The sequence below is a fragment of the Cervus canadensis genome, chromosome 18 (genome assembly GCF_019320065.1).
Source record: "Cervus canadensis isolate Bull #8, Minnesota chromosome 18, ASM1932006v1, whole genome shotgun sequence".
Lineage (NCBI taxonomy): Eukaryota > Metazoa > Chordata > Mammalia > Artiodactyla > Cervidae > Cervus > Cervus canadensis.
Genome location: NC_057403.1, coordinates 15209646 through 15226683, shown reverse-complemented (window position 1 = coordinate 15226683; position 17038 = coordinate 15209646). Strand labels below are relative to the sequence as shown.

Here is a 17038-nt window from a genome sequence, read left to right as displayed (position 1 = left end):
GCAATTTTTACAAATCATTCAGAAGTGGCCTCAGCCAGGCAAAATTAAATTATGTAGAAGTGCTTGTATGAGGGGAGGTGTACACAGTCTGTATCAGGGTGAGAAAGCCCTGACAGAGGTACCTGAGTACAGAGCACTCCCAGCTACCCCTCTCTGGGGGGGCCAGTTCCACACAGCAGGAGGTCTGTCATGAAGGTGGAATAAAGCTTTTCTCTCAGCAGCCCAAGGAGGCCCCGTCTGTGCAGAAGGCTGGTGGGAAGCAGGTGCACCTCTCCTCCTTCTGTCCTGCCTTTCTGTGCCGACACATTGGGTCCCGTGCACCACATGGGAGAAGAATTCCAGAGGCTCTTCAAGAAACCCAGGCTGAGTCATAATCTGCACCTTGTGTCCTAAGGAGCGTGCGCACCAGTGCGGCCTCCTGGGCTGTAAACAATGCTAACAGCCCAAGGGGCCGAGTTCCCTTCAGGGAGCTCCTGCTTCTCAAGAAGGCGTCCTGAGAGGGTAAGCGGGTCAGACGGACAGAACAGGCACAGGCGGGAACACGGAAGAGAAGGTTGTTGATGAGTGGCCTGAGATGCCTAGAAACGGAGTGAGACCCATTTCTGGCCATGGAGGTAGACAACTGCTACTTCTTATTTTCTGTGCGGAGCCCCTGACACAAAAGGCTTAGGGAGCTCATGGCCAGAGGGACATGAGGGGCTTTGGTAGGTTCTTCCTCCTGAAGTGGTCAGATTGGCTTATGCAGCAAATTAAACAGAACCCCTTTCACACAAACAAGCAGTTACAAAAATTAAAATGGCAGAATGTCTCAGAAGGAAGGGAAAATACAACCAATACCCCCAAATTGTACATTCTTTGACCATTATTTAAATAATCTCTGCAGGGTGACTTTCTGAGTCCTTTCCCCAATCCCAGCAGATTGCATCTGGTACGAGCTGACTGCCCCATAAACTGATGACCCCTCAATCTCCGGGCATTGCCTTGAATAAAGCCCACAGTATTATTAAAACAGTATGTGCGGTTTTTTTGTTTGTTTGTTTTTGCAGTTTCCATCAAGATACACTTATGAACGCTGAGAAGTTGTTTTCAAGTTCCTTCTAGCGGGTTCTCTGAAGGCATGCTTTCAAAGGTTTAGATGGTATTCTAGCTAAGTAGTAAGTTGTTTAGCCCCTGATCCTGCAGGTAGACAACCCTGAAAGCGGACAAAGGTGTAGAACTTCCCAGCTCAGAGCTGGTCATGTATGTGTCTTCCTGTGAATGGTCGGTTCACACTGGGCTTCAGAGTGCAGAAGCTCTTCGTTTCCCTCCTCCTTGCTCTTCTTCTCTAGTCATGAGTGAGGTTGAGAATCTTCACGTGTTTGTTAGCCATCTGTAAGTCTTGTTTGGAAAAATGTCTGCTTAGGTCTCTTTCCCACTTTTTGATTGGGTTGTATGTTTTTCTGGTATTGAGTTGTATGAGCTGTTTGTATATCTTGGAAATTAATCCTTTGTCAATTGTTTCAGTTGCTATTGTTTTCTCCCACTCCGAGGATTGTCTTTTCCCCGTTTATAGTTTTCTTTGCCAAGAAAGGTCCGTCTAGTGAAGGCTATGGGTTTTCCAGTGGTCGTGTATGGATGTGAGAGTTGGACTGTGAAGAAAGCTGTGTGCCGAAAAATTGATGCTTTAGAAGTGTGGTGTTGGAGAAGACTCTTGAGAGTTCCTTGGACTGCAAGGAGATTCAAGCAGTCCATTCTAAATAGATCAGACCTGGGTTTTCAATGGAAGGATTGATGTTGAAGCTGAAACTCCAATACTTTGGCCACCTGATGCAAAGAGCTGACTCATTGGGAAAGACCCTGATGCTGGGAAAGATTGAGGGCAGGAGGAGAAGGGGACAACAGGGGATGAGATGGTTGGATGGCATCACCAACTCAATGGACATGGGTTTGGCTGGACTCCGGGAGTTGGTGATGGACAGGGAGGCCTGGCGTGCTGCGATTCATGGGGTCGTAAAGAGTCGGACACGACTGAGCAATGAACTGAACTGAACTGAATGAATGTAGAGGAAAAAATAAAACTTTTGTCCTTTCTTCCTCCTTGAGAATTCCAGACCCCTCTCTCCTTGGGGACCCCTGGACTTATCAATCTCCCTAGAAATTAACTCTCTCAGTGTGATTGACGGGGGCCTGAAAAGTAGGCCCTGGGGTTCAGCAAGACTGCTGATCTCAAGGAAGGTGGTCATCTAGTGCAGGCACTCACAGGACTGGCTGGTGTGACTTCAAGGACCTGCATGCTGCCTGCTCCCCAGTCAGATGCTGAGGCAGCAACAGCATGGAGCAGTTCAGGGGAGCTCTCTACAGGACTCTGTATAATGTTTCTTATTAGAACCATCACGGGGTCCAAGTAGTTACAAAATGGGAGAGGAGATACAACATAGAAATGATGGAATATTTCTGGAGTTATGAGAAATTTAAAGCCAGTGAGTAAACTAATTTCCACATATGCCATCTCTCTGTGCTACCAAATAGTTCACTGTGGTCTCTTCACTACAACCTTAAGCAAGGTGGGCGAGATTGCTGTTGGTGGTGGGTTAACATTTCATTCATTACAATCAACCAACACACTAAAAGCCATTCACTTTTATTAATTACGATGTATTAATTTTACACATAGTTGAAATAAAACCTTTCACAATCTGTGATATGATCCATCATTAAATACACATCAAAAGTACAGAGAAAGATACTCATTTTTAGATATAATGATGTGAGATTTCTGATTTTTATGGCTTAGCAAACAAGGCAGCACTCAGCAAGCATGATATACACTAATTCCATGCCTTTTCTAAGAAGGGTTTCTAATAAGTTTCTAGGTTATCACTGTCTTTATTTCAACATTGTCAAGTAACAATCATGACTTGTGTTGATATTATAAAGATACATCAATATTGCAGTGAACTGTCATTGTGTTCTTCTCACAAATCAAGGATGTTACTATTGAAATGTTACAACCAACTTCTGTTTTACTTTAGTACATGGAAAGATTAAATGATCACTTACATCATGGCAACTTCCAGATATTTCACATCATGCCAAATTAGATGTTCATTGTACATTTTACACTATGGTATCCTTCATCTTCTAATAGAGAATAGATAGAAATGGTTGCAACACAATATAAAAAGGCTAATCTTTAATAAACCATCAAAAACCTATGTTTGCAAACACACTAGAAAGAAGGCATGGTATGGATTATTTGAGTGCTGAATTACATTCACTTCAAATAATCTCAAATCACGTCATTATTAACATGCATACATACATTGCTAAGAATTGTAACTTTCTAACCATCAACCTTCACCTCACGATTCATGCTAATATATCCACTTTCTATGTGTTTTAACTATGGAGTACTCCCTACAGTCATTCTCCTTCAGAGAAACTTCTGAAAAGAAGATTGATGAAAAGCCTTCTAGTATGCAATCTCTGATATTTACTTCAGTTTAACTGTTGATTAAATACCTTTCTGCATATTTGTTACATCATTTCCACAGGTTTCTTGCATAAACCCTTGTGTTTTCTGATGCATGTTCAGGGCAAACCTCTTCCATCGCTTGTTCCGTTACTATGGTTTCTCTCCAGTGTGTTTTCTCAGATGTTTAGTGAGCCAACCACTATGACTAAAGGTTTTGCCACATTCTGTACATTTATATGGTCTCTCCCCATTATGGATTCGCTGATGTTTAGTAAGACTAGAACCCTTAATGAAGGTCTCTCCACATTCTTTACATTTATAAGGCTTCTCCCCAGAATGAATTCGCTGATGTTCAGTAAGATGTGAGCACTGAATAAAGGCTTTGTTACATTCTTTACACTTACAGGGTCTCTGCCCAGAAGGAATACGCTGATGTCCAGTAAGAACTGAGCGAAGATGAAAGGCTTTGTTACATTCTTTACATTTATAAGGTCTCTCTCCAGTATAAATTCGCTGATGATAGGTTAGCTGTAACAGATAAAGGCTTTGCTACATTCTGTACATATATGTTTCTCTCCAGTATGAATTTGCAGATGTTGAATAAGATGTGAGCTGTAAGTAAAGGCTTTGCCACATTCTGTACATTTATAAGGTTTCTCTCCAGTGTGAATTCTGATGTTTAGTAAGAAGTCAGCAATGGTTACACTTGCTACATTCTGTACATTGGAAAGGTTTCCTTCCTGTATGAATTTTCTTATGTCTACTTAGATGGCACGAGTTACTAAACACTTTCCCACATACCTTACACTTGTTTTCTTTCTGTGGATTCTGAACAATGTGCTGTTGAAAAAGTTCTGAAGACTGATTAGAAACCTTACCATATTCAGTACAAGTCCTCTCTTCAGTACAAGTACTCTTATCGAGAGAAAAACCTGACATCTGATCAAAGGTATTTCCATATTTATTACTTTTAGAATCCTTGTTTGAAGATTCGGGTCCCTGATGTTTCTTAAGGTTGGAGTCTCCTTCAACCGTATACCCAGTTTCATTGCCTGAATACCTTCTCAGTCCACAGAAATACTCTTGTAATTATTGGAGCTGGAGCTCTTACTTAAGGTGTGACTCATTTTATTGCACATGGAAAGTTGTTGTGTATTGACCATATCACAATATGTTTTGAACAATGATGGTTGGATTGCATCTCTTCCATTATCATCAACATTATACATCTTTGAATGGAGAGAAAATATTTGTTGCGGGAAGAAAAATGACCCCCTGCTCACGGATCCCTCAAACTGATTAGATTGTGAGTTTTCCCACTCACAATTTTAAATTGTTAAATTTTAGGTGTTCAGATATGCTTGAATGTATGGTTAGTTGAAGCTTACATTCAGAATGAATATTTGCATTAGAGACTAGATTACCTTCCAGATTTTCCATGTTTCCTTTTAGAGAATATGGAAACCTTTATTCTTAAACACTTACACTTCTCTGCAGATGTTGAAGACTGAAGTTGGTGTTTTTCCCATTTGACTCATGTTGCTGATTTTTTGCAGTAATTTTAGCATTATGTGTAACTGTCTCCATTTCTTTATGTCCGTATAAGCATCCTCTCTGTCTTCACATACCCTCGTATATTCCCAGTTTTTCATTAAATTTAAATTTCTGAGGTGAAATATTTGATATATTCCTAGGTTTGCTTTTGGGAATACATCTTCTGAAAGATGACACTGTGAAAGTGCTGCACTCAATATGCCAGCAAATTTGGAAAGCTCAGCAGTGGCCACAGGACCGGAAAAGGTCAGTTTTCATTCCAATCCCTAAGAAAGGCAATCCCAAAGAATGCTCAAACTATCACACAACTGCACTCATCTCACACGCTAGTAAAGTAATGCTCAAAATTCTCCAAGCCAGGCTTCAGGAATATGTGAACCTAGAACTTCCAGATGTTCAAGCTGTTTTTAGAAAAGGCAGAGGAACCAGAGATCAAATTGCCAACACCCGCTGGATCGTCGAAAAAGCAAGAGAGTTCCAGAAAAACATCTATTTCTGCTTTATTGAGTATGCCAAAGCCTTCAACTGTGTGGATCACAATAAACTGTGGAAAATTCTGAAAGAGATGGGCATACCAGACCACCTGACCTGCCTCTTGAGAAACCTGTATGCAGGTCAGGAAGCAAGAGTTAGAACTGGACATGGAACAACAGACTGGTTCCAAATAGGAAAAGGAGTACGTCAAGGCTGTATATCGTCACCCTGCTTATTTAACGTCTATGCAGAGTACATCATGAGAAAGCCTGGGCTGGAAGAAGCACAAGCTGGAATCAAGATTGCTGGGAGAAATATCAATAACCTCAGATATGCAGATATGCAGACAGCACCCTTATGGCAGAGAATGAAGAGGAACTGAAAAGCCTCTTGATGAAAGTGAAAAAGAGTGAAAAAGTTGGCTTAAAGCTTAACATTCAGAAAACAAAGATCATGGCATCTGGTCCCATCACCTCATGGGAAATAGATGGAGAGACAGTGGAAACAGTGTCAGACTTTATTTTTTTGGGCTCCAAAATCACTGCAGATGGTGACTGCAGCCATGAAATGAAAAGACGCTTACTCCTTGGAAGGAAAATTATGACCAACCTAGAGACCATATTAAAAAGCAGAGACATTCCTTTGCCAACAAAGGTCCATCTGGTCAAGGCTATGGTTTTTCCAGTGGTCATGTATGGATGTGAGAGTTGTACTGTGAAGAAAGCTGAGCACCGAAAAATTGATGCTTTAGAACTGTGGTGTTGGAGAAGACTCTTGAGAGTCCCTTGGACTGCAAGGAGATCAGTCCTGGGTGTTCATTGGAAGGACTGACGCTGAAGCTGAAACTCGAATACTTTGGCTACCTCATGCGAAGAGGTAACTCATTGGAAAAGACCCTGATGCTGGGAGGGATTGGGGGAAGGAGGAGAAGGGGACGACAGAGGATGAGATGGCTGGATGGCATCACCGACACGATGGGCATGAGTTTGAGTAAACTCTGGGAGTTGGTGATGGACAGGGAGGCCTGGTGTGCTACGATTCATGGGGTTGCAGAGTCGGACATGACTGGGCGACTGAACTGAACTGAACTGAACTGAAGAGGAACTGAGGAGTCTCTTGATGAAACTGAAAGAAAAGGCTGAAAAAGCTGGCTTCAAACTCAACATTCAAACAGCAGGTGACAGCTGTCTATGACGGCAACAGAAATAAATCCCGACTTCTCCATGATTTCCAATGAAGCAGATCTTCCCAAACCACACGACAAAGAATGACCTCCTCACTGATACTTGGACCTCTCACCTGAGCCATCGGCTCCATCCACTCACACATACCTGGGTATACGGCCACTGTCTTCGTTCTCCTTATACTCCTGGGCTCCTTCATTTGCTCCAGAAAAGCGACAAGGTTTGGCTGAGAAACCACAAGACCTGTTTATCAGTAAGGAATATTGGTTTTGCCAGAGATTCATCACTTTCCAATCTAGTATGTATCTAGGTCAGGAGAGCATGCATGATAGAATGTTAAGACAGCCTAGAAAATGATTTCCTCACAACACTAGGGAGATGGAAATGGCAACCCACTCCAGTGTTCTTTCCTGGAGACTCCTACAGACGGGGGAGCCTGGTGGGCTGCTATCTATAGTGTTGCACAAAGTCAGTCACGACTGAAGTGACTTAGCAGCAGCAGCAGCATACAACACTCACTACATAAAAATCAAATTCTGAGATTCTGGTCATGTGCTACAAGGCAAAAGTGAGTAATGGAAATTTGATTTGAAGAGGAAGGTAGCACCATTTTATACCACGGAACGTACAGAATTAGCACTAACTTAGAGGAAGCAGGCAGATAACATCAAGGAAGAAATAAATTAGAATCATAATAAATCATCATGAAGTCTTCTTTCTAAACTCACAAATTCCCATTTTCCCATTGAAATTAGGGATCTGAAATGCTATTATAAGAAGTAGAAGATTCCAAGAGACATTCTAGAAATGCAGGAAGCAAAACCCTGACAGTAGATAAGGGATTCTGGAAAGACGTGATCCTCACCCAAAGTGGCCAAGTTCCTATACTTCTCTAACATCACATCCCTATACAATGCCCCTTGACAGAGGTCCAGTCACTCCTCTTCAGTAAAATCTATGGTCACATCCTGGAATATCAGCTGTCCCTGAAATACAAAGCACATATGCCATGTGACTGTGAGAAGACTTCCTAATGTGCCCAAAGACGACAACAGCAAGTTCACACAGAACTGGTTTCAATACAGGGGAGGGTCTGGTGTTATACTATACTATGACTTTTACACAGTAATAATTTCACCATATTTCTAACCCAAGAAGAAATGAGCTATGGCCCACAAATTCAGAAACTATTCTGATCTGGAAGAAAAATCTTAAAATAATCAGATCAGCAAAGGCATATTTATTTTTGAGTGTTGTATTTGTATAACACAGAATGAATTGCCTATCAAGGAAACAGGTTATTACCTGCTGCTTTTTAAAAAGCATACTCTGATCCAAGAGTTCATGAGTGGGACAAATGTGCTATTTATTTTAACAACCTTATTTTTTTTTCTTAGTATTTTTAACAAGCTTCTTTTAATTAGTGATGTTGAAATTGTGCTTCATGAATGACCATTTTGAACAGTAAGGAAGTACAATACTAAGGTAAGCATTCATACTTACTTTTGAACTTCAAGTGTTTTACAAATTTTACAGATCTAATAGGATAACATCCTCAGCAGCAACAATCATTTTAACTATTTAGGATATATTATATATCTTTCTGAGAGTTTTTACAGAGTCTTGGATGTGCAACCGAAATAATTTAAAAGCAATAATGTTGTTGCCCTAACTTTCTGCAAATATTTAGCAAACATTCCTTAAATAGCTTAAATTTACTTCACTTTATGTACTCTAGACTTTAACGAATAAAACACAGACAAATACACAGGAACAACTCTAGTGAAAGTTCATAGAAGTTTCTCTAATTGTGAAGAATACAAAAAATAAGAAAAATAATCAAATCATATGAACATTTTCATGCATATATATATTAAAATGGAACTATATATTCATTTCATAAAATGAAACAATCTAAGGCCATGGAAAACATGCAAGTACAATTTTCAAAGGTTAGAATAAATAAAAATATTCATGAAATGATAATATCTGTAATATACACCCTAGGTTTTGCTTGTATACACACATGCACAGAAACACACATAAGTTAAAAGCAGTCTTCTGTAAATAACACATCTTCTGGAAGAAACATTTTTAATCTACCGTTTCTTTTGAACTCATGTGTATTTTAGCATGTATGGTAAAACAACTATTTCGAATTGTGCATGAATGTGTTTTAAGGCACATCAATCATGTCCAACTCTTTTTGACCCCATGGGCTGTAGCCCTCCAGGTTTCTCCATCCATGGGAGTTCCCAGGCAAGAATACTGGAGTGGGTTGCCATTTCCTTCTCCAGGGGACCTTCCCAAACCAGGGATCAAACTCAGGACTCCTGCATTGGCAGACAGATTCTTTACTGCTGAGCCAACTGGGTACACTGAAAAGATCTTTACCTCTTTAGTAACAGGAATTAAAAACACAATATGAGAAACAGTCTACATTTTATTAGCAAATATACCATGACACCTATTTAGAACACATTTCCAGACCTATGTGAAGAAACTGTAAATCTTTACTGAGGCACATAAAGTCTGAAAATCACATGTTTTACTTGGAAAATGTAGTGACATAAAGACTTCACTGACTGCAAATTCAAAACAACTGAAACTCAAAACAAACATGGATATTTCAAATGTAAGTCTCAGCTGTATCTAGGAGAGCTAACATAATTTTGAATATAAAAACCTAAAAAGCCTAAATAGAAGGAACCTGCCAAATTACAGATGAAGCTATCACTGTATAGACTAGTTGAAATTTTAAACTAAATGAAGCAAAATCGCTTCAAGGTAGCCGAAGAAGCTCACCTAAAGAGAGATTTGGACATGATTTTGAACAATAAAAGAATAGGATGAAACGCAACATAATATTTTGTAGTCATGCAACAGGTGAGGTATTCCAAAGGAACATCAAAAATCAGAGGCGGAGAAAATATCACAGGGCATAAAGGAAAGATTTAGGTTTCAGCATTGTGTAATAAAGAATTTAGGGACTTGCCTGATGGTCCAGTGGTGAGAAATCTGCCTGTCAATGCAGGGGACACGGGTTCCATCCCTGGTCAGGGAAGATCCCACAAGCCTCGGAGCAACTAAGCTAGTGTGCCACAACTGCTGAAGCCCACATCCTCCAAGCCTGCCAGGGATTAATACAACGACTGAACCTGTGCCTTAGAGCCAGAGCTCCACAACAAGATAGTAGCCCCTCCTAATCACAACAGAGAAAGCCCAAGACCATCAGCAAAATCCCAGCATAGCCAAAACTAAATAAATATTAAAATTTAAAAAGAAAAACAGAATTTAGCAGGCTTTGGTTCACACGTTCTGGAAGTTTGCTTTTACTCTAGGAATCTAAGTTTTTTCACTCTTGGAATTTCCTTAGTGACTGCAGTGGCTTTATTACTCTGTGGGCCCTGAGAATTTACGCTAACAAGATGACTTATGTGGGCCCTGGTTTAATAAGGGATGACTCAGGTTGTGAGGCTGGGCATTTCACAAAGACCAACGAAGTGACTAGAGGTCTGGGGCTTTGAGCCAAGTGGGCTGATTAGCCCAACCTCTAAGGAGGGGAGAAGGCTGGAGATGTTATCAATCCCACCTATGTAGCTAAAGCCCAATAAAAACTCAGGACTTAAAAGCTTGAGTGAGCTTCTCTGCCTGGCAACACTCTGTCTTCTGTCACACCGATATGCCAGGAGGGCAATGGGTCCCTTGGGATGATGACTATGGGTAGGTTCAAACAAACCCGTTCAGAAATCAAGGAGCTTATCAAGTCCAAAGAAACAGCATTTCAGGAAAGAGAGACAGAACAAACACGGACTGTGCCTCTTACCTGGGAACGAGTCATTTCTGACTCTTTGCTTTCCTTCTCCTCTGGTCTTCCTTCTCAGGTAGATCAGTCTTGGGAAGTGACCCGAGTGTTGTAAATAGGCTGTTCAATACTTAGAAAACCACAGCGAGCTCCCTGTAACACAGCCCCACACAGAGGGAGGATCTCAACAGGTACAAATCACAATCCTCTACGGCCACTGACACAGCAGGGATTCTGGAACACAGAAACAAACGAGGTGTTTTTAGTTTTATTCTTTTCTTCAGATCTCGAGGCCCTTCCAGTGAAAACCACACGTTCTAGGCTGACCCTCCCTTTCAAACCATAGGCGAGACCCTGACCAAACTCCATACAGAATAGAGCCTCCTTCACCTCTTTGTGGATCAGGGACCTAGGGGTTGGGCAATGCAGGACTTTAAGCAGCGGTCTCTGCAAGTTAGAAGGCAGAACTGCCAGAGAAGAACATGGACTCTAGAACGATGTTAACAGGAAGTGGACGTCGGCCCCAGGGACCCGGCAGCTAAGCTAACGGACCTCAGACCTTCTCACCGCGATACGAGGACACACTGGGGACGGGAAAATGGGGGCGGTACCTTGAACGTCCACAGAGACCCCCGAAACCCACGTGTGAAGGACAACAGGCCGTGGGACTACAACATCCGGGTTTTAAACAAACAAACTCACAAAAACTGTCGCTCATTTAAACTCAATTCCGTCTTGCCGGATACTGCGCACGCGCGGGCGGAAAATCCGGTACAGAGGTGGGTGAATGCGCTACGCCGCGGCCAGATAGGCGACGTCAGGAGAGAGGGTGGGACGAGGCCGGAAGCGCATGTACGTAGGGGCGGGGCCTGTGGGGGGCGGAGCCTTGCCCCCCTCACCCCCTCCCCAGTCCGGTTTGGGTCTGTTGCTCCTTCTGTCCAGCGATGCTTCCTTTCTCTGCCTTTTGATGCCATTAAATCTCTTTGACTTCCTCTGGAGCAGAGCTGCTTCCTGCCTGTTCTAAGTTAGTGTTTCACACAACTTAAGGGAAAGAGAAGAATTTTGAGAGCTGCCTCTATGGGAAGCCGAGATGTTTTCAGCAAGTTGAAAAAGGGGGAATATTCAAAAGCCCTTTGTGTGAATGTGTGAAGATGGGTGTCTCCTCAGTGACGAAAAGTAGAACGTAATCACGTCACTAGCAGCAGCAACAACAATTAACAGAGGCGTATGGATGTGAGAGTTGGACTATAAAGAAAGCTGAGCACTGAAGAATTGATGCTTTTGAACTGTAGTGTTGGAGAAGACTCTTAAGAGTCCCTTGGACTGCAAGGAGATGCAAGCAGTCCATTCTAAAGGAAATCAGTCCTGGCTATTCATTGGAAGGACTGATGCTGAAGCTGAAACTCCAATACTCTGGCCACCTGATGCAAAGAGCTGACTCATTGGAATAGATCCTGATGCTGGGAAAGATTGGGGGCAGGAGAAGGGGACGACGGAGGATGTGATGGTTGGATGGCATCACCGACTCGATGGACATCAGCTTGGGTGGACTGTGGGAGTTGGTGATGGACAGGGAGGTCTGGTGTGCTGCTGTTCATGGGGTCATGAAAAGTTGGACACGACTGAGTGACTGAACTGAACTCAATCTGTATGAACAGATTCTGGCAGGAGTAACGGTATGTCGTTTCTGGGGTTATGTTATAAACGACAATGTGGGTTCCTGTCTCCCTATTTCTTTCTGGACTCACTTCCTAAGAGAAAAGCCAGCTGCCCTGTTGTAAGCAAGTCTCTGGTTACAATTACTGAGGTTTCCTCCCAATGTATCATCTGAGTGATTCAGTTCAGTTCAGTCACTCAGTCATGTCTGACTCTTTGGGACCCCATGAACTGCAGCACGCCACACCACCCTGTCCATCACCAACTCCCAGAGTTTACTTAAACCCATCTCCATTGAGTCAGTGATGCCATCCAAAGATCGCATCCTCTGTTGTCCCCTTCTGCTCCTGTCTTCAACCTTTCCCAGTATCAGGGTCTTTTCCAAAGTCACTTCTTCACATCAGGTGGCCAACGTGTTGGAGTTTCAGCTTCAGCATCAGTCCTTCCAATGAATATTCAGGACTGATTTTCCTTTAGGATGGACTGGTTGGATCTCCTTGCTGTCCAAGGGACTCTCAGAATCTTCTCCAACACCACAGTTCAAAAGCATCAATTCTTCAGTGCTCAGATTTCATTATAGTCCAACTTTCACATCCATACATGACTACTGGAAAAACCATATCTTTCACTATACAGACCTTTGTTAGCAAAGTAATATCTCTGTGTTTTAATATGCTGTCTAGGTTGGTCATAACTTTTCTTCCAAGGAATAAACGTCTTAAAATTACATGGCTACAGTCACCATCTTCAGTGATTTTGGAACCCGAAAAAATAAAATCTGTCACTGCCTTCATTGTTTCTCATCTATTTGCCGTGAAGTGTTGGGACCAGATGCCATGATCTTAGATTTCTGAATGTTCAGTTTTAAGCCAAAATTTTAACTCTCCTCTTTCAATTTCATCAAGAGGCTCTTTAGCTCTTCTTTGCATTCTGCCCTAAAGGTTGTGTCATCTGCATATCTGAGATTATTGATATTTCTCCCAGCAACCTTGATTCCAGCTTGTGCTTCATCCAGTCCAGCATTTCTTGTGATGTCCTCTACATATGAGTTAAATAAGCAGGGTGATGCATGCTTAAGGTGGGGCAAGAGCAGCGCCAATAATAGGATCACACAAGCACTTGCTGCAGCGTGAAAGGTGACTCACAGCACGCCCCGAAGTGAGCATGTTGAGAGGAGCAGTGCTCAGTGGCTTCTCTCCCAGTGGGGGTGCACCAGTCCCACCAGCCTCACACCACAGATAGAAGCACAGCTAAGAAACAGATCTGGGGCTCTAGTCCACCAACAAGGGAGCATGGACTCACCACAGAGAGGGCATTGAGAACCACAGAGCAATGGGGAAGTGCCCCTCAGTATCCAGGGCAGGCTCTGATCACAGTAACACAGTCAAAGCCCAGATCAAGGGAATAAGGTCACGAATCTCTGGACCAACCTCACCCACCAAGTTGCAGACACCAGAAAGAAGACTAACTAGGTTCTTGTAGCCTTCAAAACAGAGATCACAGACAGAAAACTGGACAAAATGAGATGGCAAAGAAATAGGTTATAGAGAGCGAAGCAACGTCAAACCCTGCATGAACCACTAAATAAAGAGTAGGTAGGCAATTTAATGATTACTTCTTGCTTTAATCATCTTAAGTGGAGACACCAGATGTTTTCACAAATCCTAGGTGCCTGATAATTCTTTAATCCACTTCTTTTCACACATGTTTCTGAGAATATTCTATTAGATGTTTGAATCTAAAATTCATAAATGATAGCAACAGAAAACTAATCAGAAACTGAGGACACATAAGACAGTGTCCGAGGAAGTGGATTACAAATGAGATAAACTTTATAAAGTGCTAGTTCTTAAGAAATTATATAAGAAGATAGCCTTTTAAAAATACAGTTAAAAAACAGGGAAGTTTACTCATAGCTCTGTGGAGACCAAAGTGGGACAGATATCAATAGAATGGGGAAGACTGCAGATCTCTTCAAGAAAATTGATATACCAAGGGAACTTTTTATGCAAAGATGGGCACAATAAAGGACAGAAGTGGTATGGACCTGACAGAAGTGGAAAGTATTAAGAAAAAGGGCCAAGAGTACACAGAAGAGATATACAAAAATGATCTTAATGACCAATATAACTAGGATGGTGTAATCATTCACCTAGAGACAGACATCCTGCAGTCTGAAGTCAAGTGGGCCATGGGAAGGATCACTATGAATAAAGCTAGTGGAGGTGATAGAATTCCAGTTGAGCTATTTCAAGTCCTAAAAGATGATGTTGCTAAAGTGCTGCACTCAACATGCCAGCTCATTTGGAAAACTCAGCATTGGCCACAGGACTGGAAAAGGTCAGTTTTCATTCCAATCCCAAAGAAAGGCAATGCCAAAGAATGACCAAACTACCACACAATTGCACTCATTTCACATACTACCAAAGTAAGATTTAATATTCTCCAAGCGTGTCTTCAACAGTATGTGAACTGAGAATTTCCAGATGTTCAAACTGGATTTGGAAAGGCAGAGGAACCAGAGGTTAAATTGCCAACATCTATTGAATCATAGAAAAAGCAACAGAGGTCCAGAAAAACATCTACTTATGCTTTATTGACTACGCCACAGCCTTTGACGGTGTGGATCAAAACAAAGTGTGGCAAATTCTTAATGAGATGGGGATACCAGACCACCTTACCCACCTCCTGAGCAATCTGTATGGAAGTCAAGAAGAAACAGTACTGGACATGGAACAACAGACTAGTTCCAAATAGGGAAAGGAATATGTCAAGACTGCCTATTGTCACCCTGTTTATCTAACTTTTATGCAGAGTACATCATGCAGGAGACCTCAGTTTGATCCCTGGGCTGGGAAGATCCCCTGGAGAAGGGAATGGCTACCCACTCCAGTATTCTGGCCTAAAGAATTCCATGGATTGTATGGTTCATAGGATCACAAAGAGTTGGTCAGAACGGAGTGGCTTTTACTTCCACTTTTCATCATGTGAAATGTTGGGCTTGAAGAAGCACAAACTGGAATCAAGACTGCAGGGAGAAGCATCAAAACCTCAGATATACAGATGAACCACCCTAATGGCAGAAAGCAAAGGGGAACTGAAGAGTCTCTTGATGAAACTGAAAGAGAGGAGTGAAAAAGTTGGCTTCAAACTCAGCATTGAGAAAACTAAGATCATGGCATCCAGTCCCATCGGTTCATGGCAAATAGATGGGGAAACAATCGAAACAGTGAGACTTTACTTTCTTGGGCTCCAAAATCACTGCAGATGTTGACTTCAATCATGAGAGTAAAAAACGCTTGCTCCTTGGAAGGAAAGCTATGGGCAATGTCGACAGCATAATGAAAAATAGAGACATTACTTTGCAGACAAATGTCTGTCTAGTCAAAGGTATGGTTTTTCCAGCAGTCATGTATGGATGTGAGAGTTGACCATAAAGAAAGCTGAATATCGAAAAACTGATGCTTTTGAACTGTGCTGTTGGAGAAGACTCTTGAGAGTCTCTTAGACTGCAAAGAGATCACACCACTCCATCCTAAAGGGAATCAGTCCTGAATATTCGTTGGAAGGACTGATGCTGAAGCTGAAGCTCCAATACTTTGACCATCTGATGCGAAGAACTGATGCATTGGCAAACATCTTGATGCTGGGTAAGACTGAGGACAGGAGGAGAAGGGGACGAGAGGATGAGATGGTTGGACGGCATCACTGACTCGATGGACATGAGTTTGAGCAGGCTCTGGGAGTTGGTGATGGACAGGGAAGCCTGGCGTGCTGTAGTCCATGGGGTCCCAAAGGGTTGGACACGACTGAGTGACTGAACTGAGCTGAGTGACAGGTGTAATTGATTCTCTTTGCAGTACAGTAGTACAAAATTGTAAAACAGCTATATTCCAAATAGAACTTTTTAAACGGATATATTTATATAATCTAGAAATTGTTATAGCTTGAATCAATTATTAATAATATGGGGGAAAATGTGCTAAACATTTATGCCAGTTTATTTTAAAATTCTATGAGGTAATTGAATATATTAAATATTTTAGCATTTTACAATTGGGGCAAATACACTTAAGATATTTAGTATAAGATCATATAAGGAAAAGAGAAACTTTGAAGTCAACCTGAGATGTGCATTCTTTCATTTTGGGGAGGTTTTGCTTTCTGCAGTGACAAAAGTACTTGAGTTTGAAATTTGATTTAGAAGGTCCTATCTCTAGTTCTCAGTGGATACGAAGTTAAAAATCAGAAAACAAAAACCTGTCCCCAGTATTCCTAAAAATTAAGCAGTTTGTCTACCACTTCACTCACATATTTTTGTCTAGAGGTAGAAAGAAACTTTAAAAGGACTGGCATACAGTTACTCAAAATCGGACCAGTTTTTCTAGGAGCCCCCAAGAAATGGAAAAGCAACCAATGAATGCAGTTTGTCACAAGCCAAGAGGAGACTTTTAGTTCACACTGTGATGAAGAAAAGTAATCACTGGAGATGAATTCATGAATGATTTAAGAGACAGAAAGGGGCAGGTGATACATTTCTCTGACAGCAGCGCATACAAAACCAGGTTTTCCAAATTGATTTCCACTGAAGATGATCTTCCAAAACTACCTGGGGAAGGATGACTTCCTCACTGCTCCTTGGACGTCTCATCTGAGTCATCATCTCCATCCATTCATACCTACCTGGGTATATGGCTGATGTCTCCATTCTCCTCATATTCCTGGGATCATTCCAATTGCTCCAGAAAGGTGACCAGGTCCAGCTTAGAGATCACAAGACCTGTTCATCAGAGAAAGGAATATTTGTGTTGTCAGAGATTTATCAGTGTCCAATCCAATATGTATTCAGTTGAGATGAGAATGCATGGGAGATTGTTAATACTGCCTGGAAAATGATTTCCCCAAATTCTT

The 17038-nt window shown here is 41.8% G+C and overlaps 1 long non-coding RNA gene across 2 annotated transcripts; it reads right to left on the bottom strand.

Annotated features, from left to right (window-relative positions):
- Positions 1-3900: 3900 nt before the first annotated feature.
- LOC122420222 lies at positions 3901-11221 on the bottom strand. Of its 2 annotated transcripts, XR_006263225.1 has the most exons (5): positions 11083-11221; positions 10493-10705; positions 7532-7652; positions 6814-7221; positions 3901-5274 (listed from the first exon to the last, which is right to left on the bottom strand). It is a non-coding gene; the product is annotated as an uncharacterized LOC122420222 (long non-coding RNA). The 2 variants fall into 2 exon arrangements; XR_006263226.1 differs by lacking the exon at positions 7532-7652.
- Between the last annotated feature and the right edge of the window lie 5817 nt (positions 11222-17038).